The 21,178-nt window shown below is 46.5% G+C and overlaps 1 long non-coding RNA gene across 2 annotated transcripts; it reads right to left on the minus strand.

The window, feature by feature from the left end:
- Positions 1–308: 308 nt before the first annotated feature.
- Positions 309–19,275, minus strand: LOC103882494. Of its 2 annotated transcripts, none has more exons than XR_644341.4 (3): positions 18,935–19,275; positions 13,758–13,840; positions 309–486 (listed from the first exon to the last, which is right to left on the minus strand). It is a non-coding gene; the product is annotated as an uncharacterized LOC103882494 (long non-coding RNA). The 2 variants fall into 2 exon arrangements; XR_004182363.1 differs by lacking the exon at positions 309–486 and adding an exon at positions 4,166–4,764.
- Positions 19,276–21,178: the final 1,903 nt, after the last annotated feature.

The following is a 21,178-nucleotide window of genomic DNA, read 5'->3' on the forward strand; positions in this document are numbered from 1 at the left end:
CTGTGGGCCGGGCGCAGTGGCTCACACCTATAATCCCAGCACCTTGGGAGGCCAAGACAGGCAGATCTCTTGAGGTCATGAGTTTGAGACCAGACTGGCCAACATGGTGAAACTCCTTCTCTACTAAAAATACAAAATAGCCGGGCGTGGTGGCAGGCGCCTGTAATCCCAACTATTCGGGAGGCTGAGGCAGGAGAATCGCTTGAATCCAGGAGGCGGAGGTTGCGGTGGTGAGCCGAGATCGCACCACTGCACTCCAGCCTGGGTGATAGAGCGAGACTCTGTCAAAAAAAAAAAAAAAAAAAAAAAAAAAAGTTACTCTGTGTAGAAGATGTGATTAGAAAGGATGGATTAGAAGCCGTCAGATGGGAGCAGGGGATCTCTAAAGATGCTATTGCAGAGTCCTGGCAATTGTGAATGGAACATCAATTGAGGCCAAGGCACCAGCTTGAAGTTCCTCTGGTTCCAAAGACCACCTTGAACAGCCTGTGGGTGGAGTAGACAGAAGAGGGTCAATCTTATCTTGGAGGTCTCTTGGAGCCCAGAGACCTGAGTGCAGTACCCTCCTTCCCACTGGCCACCTTCATGGACTAAGTCAAACCCCTTCACCTCTCTGGGCCACAGTTTGCTCATCTGGAAAGTGAACATGATAATTCGTGCTCTGTCTGACTCGTGCAATTTTTGTGAAATTCAAACAACATCATGTATGCAAAAAATGGCCCATGACTATTATTGACAATGCAATGGAAGCTTGAAATGTCTGCACAATTAACTGATAGCCTAGTGGCCAAGAGTCTTCTGTTCTTGGGCTCAAGTGGTGTCCTTTGCCTTGGCAATAAACTGACAGCTGGGGCAGGTCCCTCTTTCCCACCTCCACATGACCATCCCAAGTCCTTCCCTTTCTTCAAAGCACAGCCCAAATACCACCTCCTCCAGGAGGCCTTTCCAGAGTCATTCTTCAAGCCCCCAACTGGAAATGACCTGTCCTTCCCCTGAAGAATGCTGCTTTCTGCTCTGCTCTTTCCATGTTCCATGTAGCTGCAGTTGTTTCTGCATTCCCTTCCCACGAGCTGCCACAGCTGCCGCCTTTCTTTTTTTTTTTTTTTTTTTTTGAGACCGAGTTTCACTCTTGTCGCCCAGGCTGGAGTGCAATGGCTCGTTCTCAGCTCACTGCAACCTCCGCTTCCTGGGTTCAAGCAATTCTCCTGCCTCCGTTTCCCGAGTAGCTGGGATTACAGGCGCCCACCACCACACCTGGCTGGTTTTTTGTATTTTTAGTAGAGACAGGGTTTCACCATGTTGGCCAGGCTGGTCACGAACTCCTGGCCCCAGGTGATCCTCCTGCCTCGGCCAGCCAAAGTGCTGAAATTACAGTCATGAGCCACCGCACCTGGTCGCCCTGCTAATAATTTTTTAACCCATCTTTCATGGCCCTGATTTTGTGTATTTAAAAATATCTACTTGATCTCATCATGTGGATGAAGTTTTCTATCTTGCCATTTTCACTTAATAACACAAGTATTTGTCATGTTCTAACAACTTTGAATACAGATATTTTAATGGCTGCATAAGAGTCCTATCATATGTTATAATTTACTTAACTTTCCCCATTGTTAGATGTTTAGGTTGTTTTCGGTTTTGATTGTTATAAATAATGCTACAACTTTTAAAAATAGAATGAATCAATAATTCAAAAACAAAAACAAAAAACAATTTGGGTTGTTTTAGGATATGTCCTCCTGTCCCTCTGCTCAGCTGCCTGAGAGAAGATGGGACTCAAGACAGAAGAAGGTGTGAATGCACAGGAGAAAACCCACAGCCTGTGCCTGCGAGAGGAGGGGGAAGCCGATCCCGCCTGGCTGATCCCAGACTCCTCTGCTGGCCCTGTTGACATTTGATAAATGCTTCCTGTGAAGATGTTTACCCAGGAGGAAATTTATCATGCTTCCCCTTCCTACCATGAGGGTGGGAAGAGGGGCTGCATTGGCCCCATAAATTCCAGCCACTGTCTGAGCTCACCACCTCACCTCCCTTGGTGCCCCCGAAAAGGTGCAAGACAAAGGCGTCAGACACCAAAAAGCCTGTGCCCGGATGCGGAGAGGCAGCCAAGGGAGCATGTCTGTAGACATTCAAGTCTACTTGTCACTTTCATCCTCCTATTTTCTTTTTCCTCCGTTTAAATTAAGTTGCTGACTGTCCTTGTTTTATCCAAGAAGTCCTAAAGGACCCACTGAGAGCTGGCCCCTTTTTGTTTTTTCCTCCCTTACTGGACAAGGAGACGGGGAGCCAATGTAGTGGCTGGATCTTCAATCACGGGAGCAGAGGTGTCTGTGGCCCTGGAAACACCATTTGTTTCTCAGCAATCGGGCCTCTTGGTTCTACTTTCAGTTGAGCTGCCGTCTTCTCTAGAGAGGCAGCTGGGGCCAAGCACAGTGGCTCACCCGTGTAATCCCAGCACTTTGGGAGAGCGAGGTGGGTAAATCACCTGAGGTCAGGAGCTCGAGACCAGCCTCACCAACATGGTGGAACCCCGTCTCTACTAAATACAAAAAATTAGCTGGGCATGGTGGTGCCTGCCTGTAATCCCAGCTACTTGGGAGGCTGAGGCAGGAGAATCATTTGAACCCAGGAGGCCGAGGTTGCAGTGAGCCGAGATCGCGCCGTTGCACTAGTATGGACAACAAGAGCGAAACTCTGCCTTAAAAAAAAAAAAAAAAAAAAAAGAGAGAGGCAGTGGAAGTATTGAAAGCTGTGATATCAGGGGCCACCGCAGCCAGTTCAGTGTCAGCTCTTGCTCACTCTAACCTCCAGCAGGTCCCAGAATTACTCAGAGCCAAGGCTTCCTCACCTGTGAAACAGGCAGTAGTACCAACTGCAGCAGTTTCCTGGGACAGCCACATAACAGAATGCATGGACAAATGCATGGAAATAGCAAAATAACGTGCAGGTGTTGGTTTTATTTAAGCCAAGGAAGCTGGCCAAGTACCCCATCTATAAAATGAGTATATTATAAGAATCTCTGCCTCCCACTACTTGAATATCAGAAAGACAGAAGACATAATATTTGCAAAAGTGTCCAAGATATTGAGTCGGTTTTCCATTTCACCAACATCCAATCAGAAAATATAACACATCCCAGAACTTGTTTCAGTTCTAAACGATGACCACCTCAGCCACCAATAATACCCTGAAGCAAAGCACCAAAGACTAAATTACTTTTTTTTTTGAGACAGAGTTTCACCCTGTTGCCTAGGCTGGAGTGCAGTGGCACCATCTCTGTTCACTGCAACCTCCGCCTCCTGGGGTCAGGTGATCTCCTGCCTGAGCCTCCCAAGTAGCTGAGATTACAGGCATATGCCATGACGCCCAGCTAATTTTTGTATTTTTAGTAGAGACAGGGTTTTGCCACATTGGTTAGGCTGGTCCTGAACTCCTGACCTCAAGTAATCAGCCTGCCTCAGCCTTCCAAAGTGCTGGGATTACAGGCAGGAGCCACCACACCCAGCCACTGAATTCCTTTTTAAATATCACATTCTCATTCTCTAAAAGTTCCAGAAAATATGACTCTCAGAAATGTGTATCCGAAGCAACTCAGTGGTTTCTCTAAAAATCCAGATTCTTACACTGTACTGAATCAGAAACCTTGCGACATAGAACAAAGGACACTGCACTTTAACAAGCTTTTTTGGGGACTGTTTTGCACAGTTAAGTGAGAGTCACAAATTTAGAAGCCCCACATCATGCTGCAGAAGTCACAGTAACCTTCTCTCTCTATGCCCTTTAGCAGCCAAACCCTGAACCCTCCAAAGAGAAGATTTGTGTACAGAGTATCCACTGGAGCCCAAGTTGTATATGATCCCAGCCTCCAAGGCCCCACGGTCCACAGCTCTGATTCTGGCAAAGGCAGATGGAAGAGGCTGGGTCCAGCCCCCTAGGCAGCCCGTGTCTATTTGAGTCCAGACCACAGCAGAAGTTAGCACAGGAAAACAGAGAACACAGAGCTGGTACATGATACTAAAGTAATTACATAGGGAGACTGTGTTCCGAAGGAGGGCGGTGGACCTCAGGGGACATCAGAGTCCAGGTCACAGTAGCAACAATAAAGGGAGGCAGAGGGAGGGGACACACGAGCCATCACAGATTCCAGGAATATGAGTTCTCTAAATGACTTTGATAGTTCATTTTAATCAAAATATAGTTTCCCCTAAGTTCCTGGGGACAAGTGTCAATCGTGGAGCCCTCAGAAGCGGTGGACCATTGTCAGGGGCCAGCAGACCTGGGGTCAGTCTACCAGGTGACAGGACCCTATACATGACTGTTTCCACGTGGCATGACAGCCGCGTGTGGAGATACCGAATTTCCCATGAGGGTGAGCTCCCACTTATTCTTCAGAATGAGCTGGGCTATATCCCATGAGGATTGCTCGCTGTGGGTTTCAGTCATCCTGCAGGAACGTGGGAGCATCTGCAGATGAATGAACGTTTTAATTTCCTTGTGTCTGGATGGCCACCAGAACCCTTGTGAGTGACACAAATGGGCTCTCATCTCCATCTTTTAGGTGAACAAACTGAGGCTCAGGGAGGTTAGATTCATTTCCTAAGCCGCACAGGTTTAATGTTCATAGACAGGACTGCAGTCTTCTGGTTCCAATTTCCTTCCTCCACAACTTTCTTATTATGTCTCAGAAACTTGGCTTTTGAGATATGTGTAGAAGCTGTTTTCTCAGCACCTTGAAAATCTATGGGAGATCTTCCTTCTTGTTTTCTAGTTAAAAACAACATTCTTATTTAATACTTTGGCATACGGTTAGGGTGACCGACCTCCTGATTTCCCCAGGATTGTCCTGGTTTTAGCATGAAAAGCTCTGCCTCCCAGGAAACCCCTCCATCCCAGGCAACTAGACTGTTGGTCACCTTACTATGTGTTCGACTGTCTCATCCTCGCAGGGAGGCCCCAGCTGCAGGCCTCTGACTTCCCATCGGAGCTCTGCCTCACTCACCTCCACTTCTGCCTCCCCAAGAATTCAGACTCTTCAGAGCAAATGCAACACCGAGAAATCATTCTCCACTCAGCTAAGTACTTTCGGTGAGCTTCTGATCACAACAGACATCTTAGCAATGTAGGAGAATGTACACAGAAATATTAGATTTATTAGCACCAATGTCCAAATGGCCATATATCAAAAATTTATTGAACAGTGGTGCTGGAAATGAAAATATAATTTGGAACCCAGACACTATATTCTATAGTCAAACTAGAAAAAAAGTGAGTGTTATTTGCATTCATCATGTCCAATGCAGCAGACAATCTGGTTAAATTCTGGCTCTGCGCTTAACAGCTGTGTGGCCTGAGGTGAGTTACCTAATGTCTCTCTGTACCTCAGTTTCCTCGTATGTAAAACGGAAATGATGATAGAATCTACTTTATAGCATTATGATGAGAATTAATACATACAAGTCACTAGAGAGTGCCTGCAGTAAATGATGTTAGCTATTGTTCATTGCCCCGTAACCTACACACGGCAAGGCCAATGCCAGCATCTAAACATCATGTACCACACAAACGAAGCAGAGGATAAGAGGGGATTCACTTGTTTCCCAATAACTGAGGAAAGGAAAAGGGAGACTGGAAAACTGTTTTAGACCGAATCTATTCTTCTTTCTTCTTCCCTTCGAGAGTCACTGTATCCTCAAGCACTGTTGCTGATTCTATCCTCACGATCTGGGATGCCCAAAACAAGCAAGGAACAGTCCATCAGTAATATCCCTCACATTAGTTCAGCACTTTATATATAGCAACTCACTTGTACGCATGTCGCTCTGCCGCCACATCTGTACAAAACCACTTCCACTACAAACCAAGCTTCTCTGACCCATGTGGTCTGCCTAGCATTGACCACTGAGCTTCTATCTACCGTGTGTCTCTTGCTGAGCTGGATGCCGTGGGAGATGGAGGATGCAACAAAGTATAAAAAGTGGGCAGAGCTGACCCTGGACCATTTACATTTATCTGGGGAAAGAGCTCTCCAGGTCTCCAGGTGTGTAAAACAGGACCCATCAGGTGTCAAATGACCTTGGGATTCAGAAAAGACAGGCCAAGGCACGGCGCTGTTGGCAGAAGGGGTCCACACAGGGAAGAAGAGAAGCCCCCTGTAGCCCAGCCTTTTACACCGACCTCACTCAGTCTTCTAGAACAGATGTGATGAGCGCTGCTGACCCTCCAGCCTTAGCCTCTCAACGTGCTTCAGAGAACTTCCAACAGGAAGGCTGGCTTCTCTGGGCCTGAGGGCTTTCTCCAGTGCCGGCGCTTTCCAGAGGAGCTACACAATTAACACTGGCTGGGAAACTCACATCCTCTGCGGGGCAGCCTTCAGGGACTGAGAGGAGTTGGAGTGTGCACACCCCAGCCCCGCCCCGGGAGGATTGTTTTTGAGGTGCGTGTTTTACACTCTTCCAACAGCTTCCCCCTTGGGATGAAGCTGCAGCTGCCCACTGTGTTGACTGGCTGACCACAGCCCCTTTACCGGTTGCTTCCCCTCCCCTTATCACCGCCCACCCCTCTCCCGGGTTCTCCCTGGTTTACCTCCTCCCCACTGCCCACCCCTCTCCCGGGCTCTCCCTGGTTTACCTCCTCCCCACTGCCCACCCCTCTCCCGGGCTCTCCCTGGTTTACCTCCTCCCCAGTAAACTTGCACTCACATCCTTGTCTTAGGGGTTGCTTCTGACAAAACTCAAACTAAGATATCCCCCTATTTCCTGTGACTGGATTAATATTGTACCCATTTGACTCATGAGAAAACTAAGACTCAGACTAATTATCTGGTATGAGGTCACATGGCATGCATGTGATTGTCCTCGGGCTTGACCTCACATCCCTCTGTACCACTGCACCTGTCCTTGTAGCATACTGAGAGAACTGCACACATAAGCATGTCGCTGGATCCCAGGGACACTGCTCACCCTGACTCCCATCTCCGCCCCACTCAGGAAACTGGGATTTTCTCCTGTCTCAGCCTCTCGAGTAACTGGGATTACAGGCCTGCGCCTCCACGCCTGGCTAATTTTCTATTTTTAGTAGAGATGGGGTTTCTCCATGTTGGTCAGGCTGGACTCAAACTCCTGACCGCAGGTGATCCGCCCGCCTCGGCCTCCCAAAGTGTTGGGATTATAGACATGAGCCACAGCATCTGGCCCCAAGTAGAAATCTTATACTCCACGTGGGCCTGAAGTGCAAGCCAAGAAATAGGAAGCTACCCTTTCTGGTACGTGGAGTTGCTGAGAAAGTGTTAGCTGTACATTGTTTATCCAGAGCCATAGAAAACACCTTTTACAAGCACAGTCCCAACTTTTGGCAATTTTTGCAAATCATTTGGATTAAGGTAACATGCAGCTATTGTGTTGGGGTAAGTGTGAGTGTGTGGCTGGATGTGAAATTTTACTGACAACCAAACCATAGCTGGGAAACTTGAAAGTGTTGTCAAGGCTCAGGGAGCTGTCGGTAAACCCAGGTAAAGTTTTGGCTCAGTTAAGAGGTAACTCGATCCAAGTTTTGAACAAGATGGAATTATCACGAGCAGGGGCAGATGGATGGGGTAAATCACATGAAATCAGCCTAAACTTATTAAAAGCTGACCACAAAGCCTCTTCCATTTATGTCCAGTGTTCTAGTTATCTATTGCTGCATAATAAATCACCTGAACGTGTGAGTCAGAAATTCAGGCAGGGCTTGGCTGAGAGATTCTGTTCCACAAAGCATCAACCAAGGTTATTCACAAGTATTCAGCTGTCAGATGGGCTGGTCTGAAGGGTCTGTGATGGCTTCACTCACATGTCAGGCACATTGGTGGACACGGCTAGAAGGCTGGGCTTGATGGGGACTATTGATCAGAGAACCTATCCATACATGGTCTCTCCAGCCTGGTGGCCTCAGGGCAGTTGGACTTCTTACACAGCGGCTCAGTGCTCCAAAAACAAGTGCACAGTGAACAACCTGGAAGCCACATGGTTTTTTATGACCTGGCTTTGAAATCACACAGAGTCACTTCTGCTGTGCTGCTTGTCCAAGTGGTCACGAGCCCAACCAGATTCAAGGGGAAGGGACTTAGATCCAACCTCTCAGTGGTAGGAGTGTGTAAAAGTACAACATCCAGATTGGGTTAGAAGCAAAGAAGGGGCCAGGCATGGTGGCTCACACCTGTCATCGCAACACTTGGGAGGCTGAGGTAGCCAGGTCACCTGTGGTCAGGAGTTCAAGACCAGCCTGGCCAACATGGCGAAACCCCGTCTCTACTAAAAATACAAAAAATTAGCCAGGCATAGTGGCAGACACCTGTAATCCCAGCTACTCTGAGGCAGGAGAATCGCTTGAACCCAGGAGGCAGAGGTTGAAGTGAGCTGAGATTGCACCACTGAACTCCAGCCTGGGCAGCAAGAATGAAACTCCATCTTAAAAAAAAAAAAGGAAGCAAAGAAGGGAAGCCACAGTTTGCAGGCTTCCTCTGAATCTGAAATTATAGTTGCAGTTGCTTTGTCCAAGGGAAGGAATTCTAAAGGGAGGGATCTGGTTGGGCTAAAATCGTTGGAAAGCCAAACCAAGTCCACACTGGATTCGACAGAAGATCTCTTGTCCCACTGAGCTCACAGGGACACCCAGGCACCTGCTGCAGCGCCACCCTGCTCTCTGACCTGTGCTGCCGGCTGCCCACACGGCCTGGCTTCCTGACAGCTCTGCACTCAGCCCTGGCTATCATGATGAAAGCAGCTGAGCAGTGTTTCCCTTGCTCGGGGACGCTGGTCTCCTGGAACTAAGAAAGAGGGAGGAGGCCAATGTGGGAGAGTTTGGTTGATTTGAGCAACATGCAAACCACATGGGGATCAGGAGCCTGAGAAAGAGTGCCTGGTGTTGCTCATCCCATTGAAGGCCTGCAACTGAGGTCAGGCTCCATGGGGCCCTCTCACCAAAGCCTGCATCTCCCAAGGTAAGGCAACTCTGTGAGCCTCAGTGCTGACGGTACTGTCCAATCATGGAGAAGAGGAGAATGCCACAGTCTCTCACACATACATGTACCACGGCCTGGCACAGGGTATGTCCTCAGAAGAGTCAACTGAATAAACTCATTGGTTCAATTGAATATGCTTTTCACATAATGTTTGTGCACCTTTCTTTTTTTTTTTTTTTTTTTTTTGCATTTACTACATAAGAGATCTAGAAAAGGATGATAGCGGGGGCAGGGAGCTGGTAATGAAAGGAAGAGAGAGAAATGGCCTGATGCTTGGGGAAACAAGCCTCTGGCCTTGAACTATGGCCCAATCTAGTGACTGGAAGTGATCTGACCCTACAGAGAGCCCCTTGGCTAATGAGCTCTTTACTCAGAATGAGTTTGAAATGTTTGATACGATCCTAATTAAACTAATTATTTCCCTCCAAACTTGCAAACTTATATAAATAATAAATAGATGGATAGATGGAATTAACACGTATTGGGAAGGTACTATGTGGCTGACATGTCCTAGGTGCTTTCATATATGCTAATTCATCAGTCCTTACAAAACTCCAAGGAATAGATGCATTTATCCTTTTTTTTTTTTTTGTCAAACATGGAAAAAAACAGAATGAATCAAATAAAAGCCCGGATTTATCTCTCTGTCTCTCTCTCTGTCTCTCTCTCTCTCTCTCTCAAATCCTGTTTTGAACTGCTGCTCTGCCTCTGGGGTGATTGTACAATCACCACTCACCCCATCACATGGCCTAGAAACCTAGTAATGTGGGCTTCATCCTGACCTCCGTATCAGTCAACAAACAGGTCTCATTCTTTTTTCATCCTCAGCCTTCCTCCATCACTCGCCCTGTGTCAGGGTCCTCAGACTTTCATCCTTCATTCCTTCATCCTGGGCTATTGAGCCAGCCTCCTGACAAGTCCTCTGTTCTACCCCTGTAGTCCATCCCTCACACTGTAACTAAAGAAAGCTGAAACACAGACCTGAGCATAACAAGCCTTTTGCTCATCAAGTATCACTCACTCCCTACAACCCTACAGCCTGCAGAATAAGTGACTAACCCTTAAGCCTGGTGTTCAAGGCTTTCCGTGATCTCCTCCTGACACCTCCTGATCAACATTTCTCATCTCATCTACCACTACTCCCTTTCACGACGTTTTTGTTTGTTTGTTTGTTTTTGTTTTGTTTTGTTTTTTGCAAACCAGAGTCTACAAAGCTCTGAGCATTGTTCTGGAAGAGGAGAGGAGTTCTACGTAATGATTTTGAAATGTTATGTTTATGTTTCAGTGATAAAGGAAAAAATAGACAAATATGACACTCACTCTGTGATCCTGCCTCATTATTGTAATCTCTGTGTTACTTATACTTGCTTTCACAATCTTTGATGTTACTAACTATTCAGGTGACGGTTTTTAACTTTTAATGCAGTTTCTCAAACTGTGGTTGCAGAGCCTCCAAGAGTACAGGGATAGTTGCTCATGGGTTCTCAAGTTCTTCTCTATAGTCCAGCTGTATTACACTGTACTTGTATGTGGATCAGATCACAAATTTCATTTTAGCCCTATCCCTGCTTCATCATCTTTACTTGTGTTCTGCTTTTGGTTTAGAATGCCTTTCCACATTCTACATACTCAGCTCCTACCCAGCCCCATTTCCAAGCTTCTTCATGCATATCACTAGGGATAGCCCTGCTGTAGATCTCCAGATGCAAAGATTCTCTGAGTTGGAATGGGCATTGTAGATCATAGGCTATTGTCCTCATCTTACAGTTAGAAAAACCTAGGCACAGAAAATGGAAGTAACAAACCAAGTCTAGAATCCAGGCCTCCTGACATCTTATATGGTGTTCTGTTCACATCTTGCAACATGCTGCACACTCCTCTTAAAGTTTTATCATCCATTTTTGCATTGAGTGGCTGGAAGGGCTGCATGCAGAGTAAATCCTTAGCTTCCCTATAACCATAACTAACAGGGCCATAAAACCACAGTAATTACCTGACATGTTCATATGTCTGAAGCACTATAATAGAATATCCCAGGAGATCTGAATGCTGGAAGCACTTTGCATTTTTGCACTGGACAATGGAGGCTGCTCCAATTAATGTCAATCAGACTTACTCACTCCAGAGAAGTCCAAAATTATATGCTGATTTATTGAACTTACCATAATGTTCCAAAATTGATTTTTTAACTTTTTTGCAAACTAAGATATTATGGAGAGGCAATATAGCAATTAGTTCAATGTTCTGAACTTAGTAGATACTCAATAAAGGTGAGCTGAATGAATGGATGTCCCATAGGCTGGGAGCCAAGACACCTGAGTTCCAGTCTCATTCTTCTACTAATAGGCCATGGGGGCTTGGGAAAATTACTTTCCCTCACTAAGCTTCAGTCTACTCATCTGTAAAATGAGGTATTTGGAGCAATCCAATTTTATCTTCCTGAGATAAGTCCCTTGCAGTCCTAAAATTCTACAATTTTGTGAAAATGATAAATCCATTTATACTATTGGTGTCAAAGGAAAAGAAAAATAATATTATAATTTATTAACTATCCTAATTTTATGCTCCATTGCTTCTTTCATGCATCATTATAGGTGTTTTCAGAACCATTACATAGTTGAGTTATCATGACTAACTTTTGAGGAAAATACTATTACATTCTGCCTCTACATTTGGGAAAACAAATTTTATTAACTTGAGAAGACTTCAACTTCCAGTCTTGATAGAATTACTACTCTTCTCAGACATTGGGAAATAGGTAGTGCAAAACTGTAATCTGTGAGAAAATGCATCAATGAGGTGAGACCTGAAATAACCCTAGCTTTATGCTTGGAGGCAATTTCCAGTCCATGAGCACAGTCCAGTAGCTTCACTAAGTTGAGGAGACAGAGATCTGTCTACGGACCTGAGGCAGCTAGGAGTTGAGGGTCACAATTTTTGAAAGGAGGGAGACACACAGAAAAATAACTGAGTCTACTGAGATATTTTCCTGAGTCTTTGCTGAGTATTTAACTACATGTGTCTAAAGTGAAACTCTACATGACCAGGGAAGATAAATGACAGAAGAGTTGTAAGCTGAACAATCTAAAGCTCTCAAAATGTAAGGCCATCACTGTGCATCACCCAGCCAAAGTGGAGAGTCCTTGGTGATCCCTTGGGACATTCAGTGAAGAGCCCGGATAAATCACACTTGAGTAAAAAGGCTGACTTATTCCTGGAGTGAAGGTTACTCTAGACTCTCCATAGCAAAATTAAAGCCAGGATTCAAAGATGTCAAACTGATCCATGTGTAACTTAACTGTCTGCTGAAATAAAGCCCAAAACCAAGACTTTTTTTTAAAAAAAAGAAGACAACAAAGTCCAAATACTTAATGATAGAATATTACAATGTCTGCCATCTAACAAAAAATTACTAGACATATAAAGAAGCAGAAAAATGGTGACCCATAATCAAGAGAAAAATCAGTCAATAGAAATAGACCTATAAATGACAGAGATGATGTACGAGTATTTAAGTAACTTGACAAGACCCATCAGTAGGGAGTGGCAAATTCAAACCCAGGTCTCCTGGCACTTTCATTTAGTGCTCTTTTCATTGCCTGTGCTCACCAGTCTCTCTGTATGTGTGGACATTTATAGGGTTTTACCATGACAATCCCAGTGCAATTTTCCTATGCTTCTGGTCTGCACTTTGGTTACAATGGCTGAGAAGCCTGCAGAGGTAGCCACAGATATGAAACCACAAAGGCCAGTCTCTGATCAGGAACAAGCACTGACCATCCTCACAGACAAAATTTCAACAATGCTGAAACAGAACTCAATTGTGTCTCTTCCCCTTCCCCCACTATAGAACTTTCATGGGAATTACCCATGACCATTACCACATGGCCACTCCTGGTCACATCTCTGGTCAGAAGGTCTCTCCTCCCCAAGGGCTGCAACTTAAGGGAACATGAAAATCAGTGTGTGAACAATGGGAGCATGCACCAGGAAACCAGCCCTCAGCTTCAGCCCTGATTGGCAAAAACTTAAGCAAGGGGTAAATGGAAACAGAAAGCATCACAGGAGGCTGTCAGCCTGCAGAAAGGTGCAAGTCCCACTGCCAATGCTGGGAGTATATTCATGTGTGTGCTGCCTACAAGTGTTTGTGAGAGAATAGTGACACAGAGTCACTCCCCAGGCTGGGGGTACAGTTTTCCTCCCTGCAATTTACTACACAAGTTGTTACCAAAGCAAATATCAAAGCCCTGCAATTTGCTAATTATAGGCGGGATCCTGGGCTTGTGGGCCCAATTAACCACTTGTTCCTCATTTTCGGTGTATGACCGGCGGACTGCACCCACAATTACCCACTTGTCTTTTTAACTGCCCTGTGAGCTGGCTGACTCACCTCCAATTCACTCCCACCATCCACTCCAGATGGCCTTTGGTGTCTTTTTGTTTCCAAGCTCCCCCTACTTGACTATTATCTCTCTCTGCATCACAAGCCACTGTCTGGTCACCCAGGCCAAGGCTCCTATAAGAAGTCCTGATCTTACTCCTTGCCTATGCTTGGAGCCTGTAAGGCAGGAAGCAGCTCCTGTTGGTCTGGGCATTTTGCCTAGCTCCTCAAGGAAGCTCAGGAGGCTGTGGCCACATTCAGCCTCTGCTCCCAGACAGACTCCACAAAAGGAGCAAGGAAAATTACGGCTTCTCTGGAGCTGGCCCACTGCCAGGGCTCCTGCCCATGGTCTCCGTCAATGCCTCCCTGGTTCCCTACCTCAGTCCGGCCAAGGCTGGATACCAGGAAACTCATCACCAGTCCTGGAAGAGGACATCCCAATAGCTGCCAGCATTAGCTCTCTGGAAAGACACAAATCAAAAAAGGAGAAAAATCCCTCAGGACCTCCTGCTTCATTAGGCAGACTTCCCGGCAAGCAAAGAATTTCCAGCAAACTTTTTGATGGGTTACTATGTCAATGGTTCCTACCTTTTTTGTGTCACAGACACCTTGGAAAATCTAATGAAAGTTCTGGACCCTCTCCAGTGAGAAATGCTCATATCCGTTCATCCATTTATTTACGTAATCTTTCAGCAAATATTGATGGAGCACCTATGTGCCAGGCACTATTGCAGGGACTCAGAAACATCAGTGGACAAATAGAATTTCCTGCTCTCGTGGAGCTTATATTGTAACAGAGAAAAACAGGCAATAAAAAATGAATGTAATAAATAAGTAAAATACATAATTTGCTAGAAAACAAGTGCTGTGGGCCAGGCATGGTGGTGCACACCTGTAATCCCAGCACTTTGGGAGGCCAAGGCGGGCAGATCACTTGAACCCAGGAGTTCGAGACCAGCCTGGACAACATGGCAAAAACCCATCTCTACAAAGAAAAAAAAAATACGAAGAATTAGCCAGGCATGGTAGAATGTGCCTATAGTCCCAGCTACCCGGGAGGTTGAGGTAGGAGGATCACTTGAGCCCAGAAGGTTGAGGCCACAGTAAGCCATGATCACTCCACTGTACTCTAGCCTGGGCAACAGAGTGAGACCCTGTCTCGGTGAAGAGTGCTATGGAAAAAGGAGAATTACAACAGGGTAAGAGACAGACCAGTGGGAATTATGTCACCTTTTTAAACAGGATGTGTCAGGGAATCTTCACTGAGAAGTGAATGTGAGCAAAGACCCAAAGAACATAAGAGGTTTCATCATGTGATTAACTGGGGAAAGCACGCAGCAACAAGAGCGTGAACAGCCTGAGGCCACGCCCAGCGTGAATGAAGACAAGCGAAAAGAGCAGAATGGCTGGACCTCAGGAAGTGGGAGGAAGGCTGCCTCAGTGAGAGAGATGAGGTCAGAGGGGCAGAGGTCGGGAGACACATACCACATAGGAATTTTACTGAGTTAAATCTAAAACCATGAGTGGACTTTATGAGCAAAGGGGAAATATGATCTAAGACTTTAGAATGTCTGTCTGAGGCTGCTACGGGAAGCAAAAGATTTAAATGTCAGAAAATGGTAGCCTGGGTCGGGTGCAGTGGCTCACACCTGTAATCCCAGCACTTTGGGAGGCTGAGGTGGGTGGACCACCAGGTCAGGAGTTCAAAACCAGCATGGCTGACATGGTGAAACCCCGTCTCTACTAAGAAATACAAAAATTAGCTGGGTGTGGTGGTGTGGGCCTGTAATCTCAGCTACTCGGGAGGCTGAGGCAGGAGAATCGCTTGAACCCCGGAGACAGAGGTTGCAGTGAGCCTGGATCACATCACTGCACTCCAAACCTGGCGAGAGAGAAAAAAAAGAATAGAAAATGGTAGCCTGGGCCAGAGCGGTTGCAGTGGAGACCGCTGGAAGGTTGAGTCAAGAGCAGCTCTGCAATGGACGTGGCATGTGTAAGAAAGATGCACACGTAGAATTTCACACACAATTCAGCACTTTAGCAAACCCCTCTGTCCATCCATGGATGCAGGGTCCTTTATCAAATCACAAGGAAAGTGGTGGACCCTAGAAGGGAGAGGGAAGGGACTTCTTTGAGTGGACACAGGGAACCCTAGCTGTATCTACAAGTTTCAATTCTTTTGAATACATAATAAAAATACATTTAAATGAGTATGACAAAAGAGTAACAACTGGTAGTCTAAGTGGTGGATACATGATTGTTATACCATTTCTGTGTATTTTAAGAGATTCGTCATTGAAAATGGAACTGCCTATCTCAAGATTTTCCAGATGCCTCTCGTTTGCTTTTTCAATGCATCGAGGGAGAATCAATACGATTGTGCTGGTCAGTCTGCCTGCAACATCTGGTCAGGTGCCTAGGGATGGGAACATTTCATTTCTCTGACTTACTGTCCTTCCCTTTGTTCCAGTGGCTCAGAGTCAAATGTGAGAGGAGACAGGACAAACACAAAAGCCACACTGTACCAAACACAGAGTCTAGAGGAGAAAGAGAGTGACGGTAACTGGGAAGACCTGGGAAGGTCTCCTGGCAGAGGCGGCCTTTAAGCAGAGTCCAGGAGAACAGGCAAACTGGGACACGCAGGGAGAGACAGTGGGTTCTGCTGGAGGCTACTGCTCTAACAAAGGCACAGTGGGGAGCAAGCTAGGGCCCCAGCACCTACCCACAATGGCCCATTTTAAGGGGAACAGGCAGGGGTTTCTTTGTCTCTGCTACTGAATCAGAGACCAGACTAGATCTGAGGTGCTTTTCAGAAGCCTGAAGTCGCCCCAGTGGGTTCAATGTGGTAGAAAAGCTTGGTTCTGGGCCTGCAGCAAGCTGTAACCTGCAGATGAGAAGGACTTTGAGGCCCCCAGAGATTAGGACTACTGAGGCAGGGCAGAGTCCCTTTGCAGACCTGAGTGAAGATCTCCTCAGGAGGCTCCCCAGCCAACTGAGCCACCTCAGGATCTGGCCCCTAGACAGCAAATTTCTCACAATCTGAGCCTGGGGGAAGGTCCCCTGCTGCCCACATTTTGCAAAATCTTGCGCCATGTCACAGTTCTGATTAAGTGCCAAGAGAACTATTTCCCAGGCCACAGCTTTAACAAGGCCATGCTTCCTAATTACTAGTTTTCTCCTAATTAAATAAAAAAGGGGGGGGAGGTAACCAGTGATTACCCCACCTTCTAATACCACCTTCCATTTATATGCGTCTCTCTTCAGAGAAGCTCAAAGTGCTTTGTATATTATTGTATATTTTCCCCTCATAACATCCTTGAGATTCCTAGGGGTGCTTATTATCATACCATTTTACAGCTGGGAAAAGAGGTGCTGGCTGAGGTTAAGCAAAGTGTCCAAGTGCCCTCACTAGCGATGATTGGTATTCTGAAGCTCTTCTAAGACACCCCTGTACATTTAGAAATAAAGTCGTCTCCCGGGAGATAAACCAGGCTAAAGCAACACATAAATAATAATTATTTATTGCAAACTTTACAATAGTAATTAACACTGCTTAATTCTCACAACACTCCTGTAAAACAGATACTATTACACTCATCTTACCGTGAGGACAATGAGATTCAGAGAAGTAAAGTTAGTTGCCTAGAGTTGCATAATAATATTAGGTTAGCGCAAAAGTCATCACGTTTTGGCATTACTTTCAATGGCAAAAACCATGATTACTTTTGCACCAACCTAATAATAGTTGTGACAATAGTAAAAGCAGAAACTAATATTTATTGAGTACTTGCCATGGGACAGGCATTTTAGACTTTTTTGCTAACTCATTTAAGTTCTTACAACACCTTTTGAAGTAGGTATTAGTATTATCACCATTTTGCTGATGACAAGACTGAAGCACAGAAAAGTTAAGTAACTTGCCCAAGGTCACACAGCAAGTAAGTGGCAGAGCCATACAGGAACCCACAAAGGGTCTCACCATACCAGTTTATCTGCCTGAAGAAATATTGTACTCTGAAAGTTGGCCTGGGGACACTCAGACAGTCAGGGTGATGCAGGGGTACCTCCAGGACACCCTGTGGGTGTACTTCCCTTTTTTTTTTTTTTTTTTTTTTTTTGTGAGACAGAGTTTTGCTCTGTTGCCAGGCTGGAGTGCAGTGGCACAATCTCAGCTCACTGCAACCTCTGCCTTTCGGGTTCAAGCGATTCTCCTGCCTCAGCCTCCCAAGTAGCTCGGACTACAGGCGTGTGCCACCAGGCCCAGCTAACTTTTGTATTTTTAGTGGAGACAGGGTTTCACCATGTTGGCCAGGATGGTCTCGATCTCTTGACCTCGTGATCCGCCCACCTCGGCTTCCCAAAGTGCTGGGATTACAGGCATGAGCCACCGCGCCCGGCCTGGGTGCATTTTCAGTACTCCTGCTGTGTGCTGTGTGGGTGGGTACTGAGTGGGCGGCGGGAGGGGCACCAAGCTTTTCCTGCCTGACTCAGGCAACTGTGCTGGGTACTCTTCGCTGATATAAAATGGCACTGTAGGAGCTGTTAGCTAAAAGGTAATGGAATCCAAGAGTAAGAATTAGCCAAGGGAGCCATTCAGACCAGAGGGAAGCGAACCTGGTGTGGCGCGTGTTTGGGGGAGGGCACACATCTTGCTCTTCCATATGCCAGAGAAGGGAGCTCTCAAACCATCCTAGAACTTTGGTCTTCACTGCTCTCTCCCCAGAAGCATCCTCTAAGGACTCATTCTGTGCTCATACCTCCATCCGGGGGAACAAACTAGAAAGGGACAAATTCTGACTCCTTGCCAGTCTAGCCAAACTTGCTCATCAACAGATTGGCCTGCTGGATGCAGACTTCACCGTTTCGGGACAGGAGTTCCCCCAAGTGCCTGGCATACTTCCTAGGGGCATCGAAGGCAAGACCTGGCCCCTGCCTCGGCCCTCGTGCCATGGGTCCCTCTCTTTCTCACACCTCTCTCCTCTCTCTTCAGACCCACCCTGGGAGCCAACCGCCTGCCGTCGGCATCTCCTGTCCCTGCCTGCCCTGTCCCTTTCCAACAGGCAATAGATCAGATTGCCAGGGAGCCCCTCCTGAGAATGGCCGCATGAGAATTAACAAGCTGCCAGCACGTGTCCAAAATGGGCAGTAGGTACTTAGTTCCTGGTGAGTGCTGGGTGTGCCACCCCGGGGTCCCAGCACTTTCTGACCAAAACAGCATTTAAGAAGGTCCGGGCTGGGCGCGATGGCTCATGCCTGTATCCCAGCTCTTCGGGAGGCCCAGGCGGGCAGATCACCTGAGGTTGGGAGTTTGAGACCAGCCTGACCAACATGGAGAAACCCTGTCTCTACTAAAAATACAAAAAAAATTAGCCGAGCGTGGTGGTGCATGTCTGTAATCCCAGCTACTGGGGAGGCTGAGGCAGGAGAATCACTTGAACCGGGAGGCAGAGGTTGTGGTGAGCCAAGATCGCGCCACTGCACTCCAGCCTGGGCAACAAGAGCAAAACTCCATCTCAAAAAAAAAGAGAGAGAGAAAGAAAAAAGAAAGTCCTCACCTGCCATGTCTGACTTCCAAATTTCCCAGCGTTTCCTTCTCCACTTTGTTGAGATTTGTTGCTTGCAATGGTTAGGAGCACTTACTCTGGAGCAAGACCGCCTAAACGTAAACCCAGCCCAACCATGTGCAAGCTGTGTGATTCTGAAGAAGTTGTTAAACCTCTCCTGGCCTTCTTTGGTGCCTGTAAAGCAGAAATAATAATTCCTATGTCATACAATTGTGATGATTAAATGAGTTATTACATTTAAGTGATTAGAACCGTGCTTAGCACAGAGGAAGCACTCAAAAGTTAACTACTATTAGTGATGTCTAAACTTTTTTCCCCGGGGAAGGATCAATTCACTTGCCGGAGTCAAGTTCAACTTTGCACTCCAGTCCTTCAGGCAGGTAGAGGCAACTGAATCACGGTGAAAACTGTTACCGCTTTGGAGGAGGGAGGAACATCACGAAGGAGATTTAGCCCTTAGAGATGTAAGGGCTTAAAGAGTCTCAGTCCCTGTTGACCACATAACATCTGCAAAAAGGAAAAAAGAAGGAAAGCGCGCTGAAGGACCCATCCCGGGAGGAGGATGAGCCACGCTCCCTCCAGCCTCCCCAGAGGTGCATTCGTTAGATTCCCGCCCCGGCCCCAGCCCCAGCATCAGCTCGGGTTCCTCTGCAGACGCTCAGCCCCTTCGGAAATGTAAAACCCGGGAAGCGAAAGCCGCGGCGACCTCCCAGAGCCTCTCAGGCACGCGGCATCTCTCCCCACCGGCAGCGCCTGGAAATACCACAGGCCTAGCCAAAGATGGAACTGTTTTGTTGGGAGCTCGGGTTTCCCCCGCCGCGAGGCTGAGCCGGTGGCGCAGCTGCTCAAAGGTCACGCCCGAGACACGTCCGCACAAGCCCCGGTGGCGGGGCGGGCAGCGGGGAGAGAAGGTGGGGAGTGGGCGAGGGGCGGGGGCAGGGGGAAGGGCGCCACCTTCTCCAGGGCCCTGCGGAACCGCCTCCCGTCTTCATCTCGCAAGCATCCAACGCGGGGAGGCGGCTGTCCTCTCCCTACTAGGATTTTATTTTTGCAAAACAAAAGGGATGCCAAAAAAGAAAAAGCTCCTAAATGAAAAGAAAATGCTTCTTTAAAAATGCTAATCGTGAGCTTTTTATTATTGTTTTGGAATTTCAACTGATGGCTGAAAGAGAAAATCTAAATTTGGCCACAGGAAACCTGGAGCCAGTTAACCTTGAGAAGTTAGTCTTCATTTTCTATTAAGTAAAATATTTGGGTTTGAATGCTTAGAGCCCTCTGCTTATAAAAATAGAGGCACTGAACAGTTTAACCACCTGTGTTTTCCTTGGATCGCATATTTTCCACAGTAAACAAGAAAACACAGATTGGAAATCCATTCATTCCTTCATAAGATGAGCTTCAGTTGGGGGTTATTTGTGTTTTCAATCAATGGAAACCAAAAACAGCCTTTGCAGGGTTATGATATTTCGTGCAAAGAAGCTCCAAGAAGCTCTTTTTAACCCCTCTGCAGCTATTTCTACATAAATCCCAAGATTTTTTTTAATGCAGTTAATAATTATAATCCCGTTTGGTTTTCCAAGCACATACTACATGCTTTACCTGCTGTCATCTCATTTGTGATAACACTTGGGGAGTAGTTATTCTTAATTCTTATTTGCCAGATAAGAAGACAGGCTTAGAAAAAATAAGCAGTAGCTAATAAGAGACACAGCCTTTACATCTGAGAGCTACAAAGCTGTGCCGATAACACCACCATAAACCATTTCCACTGTTTAAATATTACTAAATAAATAGATGGTTAGATACATAGACAGGAGTTGTTCTTTCAGTTCTCAAGGTTGCTCTTTAGGGGAGAGGCATACAGTGAAAGGCACTTTCTGGCCAGGATAATACTATACAGCATTACTAAGCCTCTGAGCCTCAGTTTCCCTCCTCCAAAATGAGACATATATTTAAGGCATATATCCAGCTCTGATATCCAGAGACTTACTCTAAATGAAAAGCTTAGGCTCAGGCTGGGCGTGGTGGCTCATGCCTGTAATCCCAGCACTCTGGAAGGCCAAGGCAGGTGGATCATCTGAGGTCAGGAATTTGAGACCAGCCTGGCCAACATGGTGAAACCCCGTTTCTACTAAAAATACAAAAATTAGCTGGGCATAGTGGCGGGCGCTTATAATCCCAGCTACTCAGGAGGCTGAGGTGGAAGAATCGCTTGAACCTGGGAGGCAGAGGTTG

This window comes from Papio anubis, chromosome 2, assembly GCF_008728515.1.
Source record: "Papio anubis isolate 15944 chromosome 2, Panubis1.0, whole genome shotgun sequence".
NCBI lineage: Eukaryota > Metazoa > Chordata > Mammalia > Primates > Cercopithecidae > Papio > Papio anubis.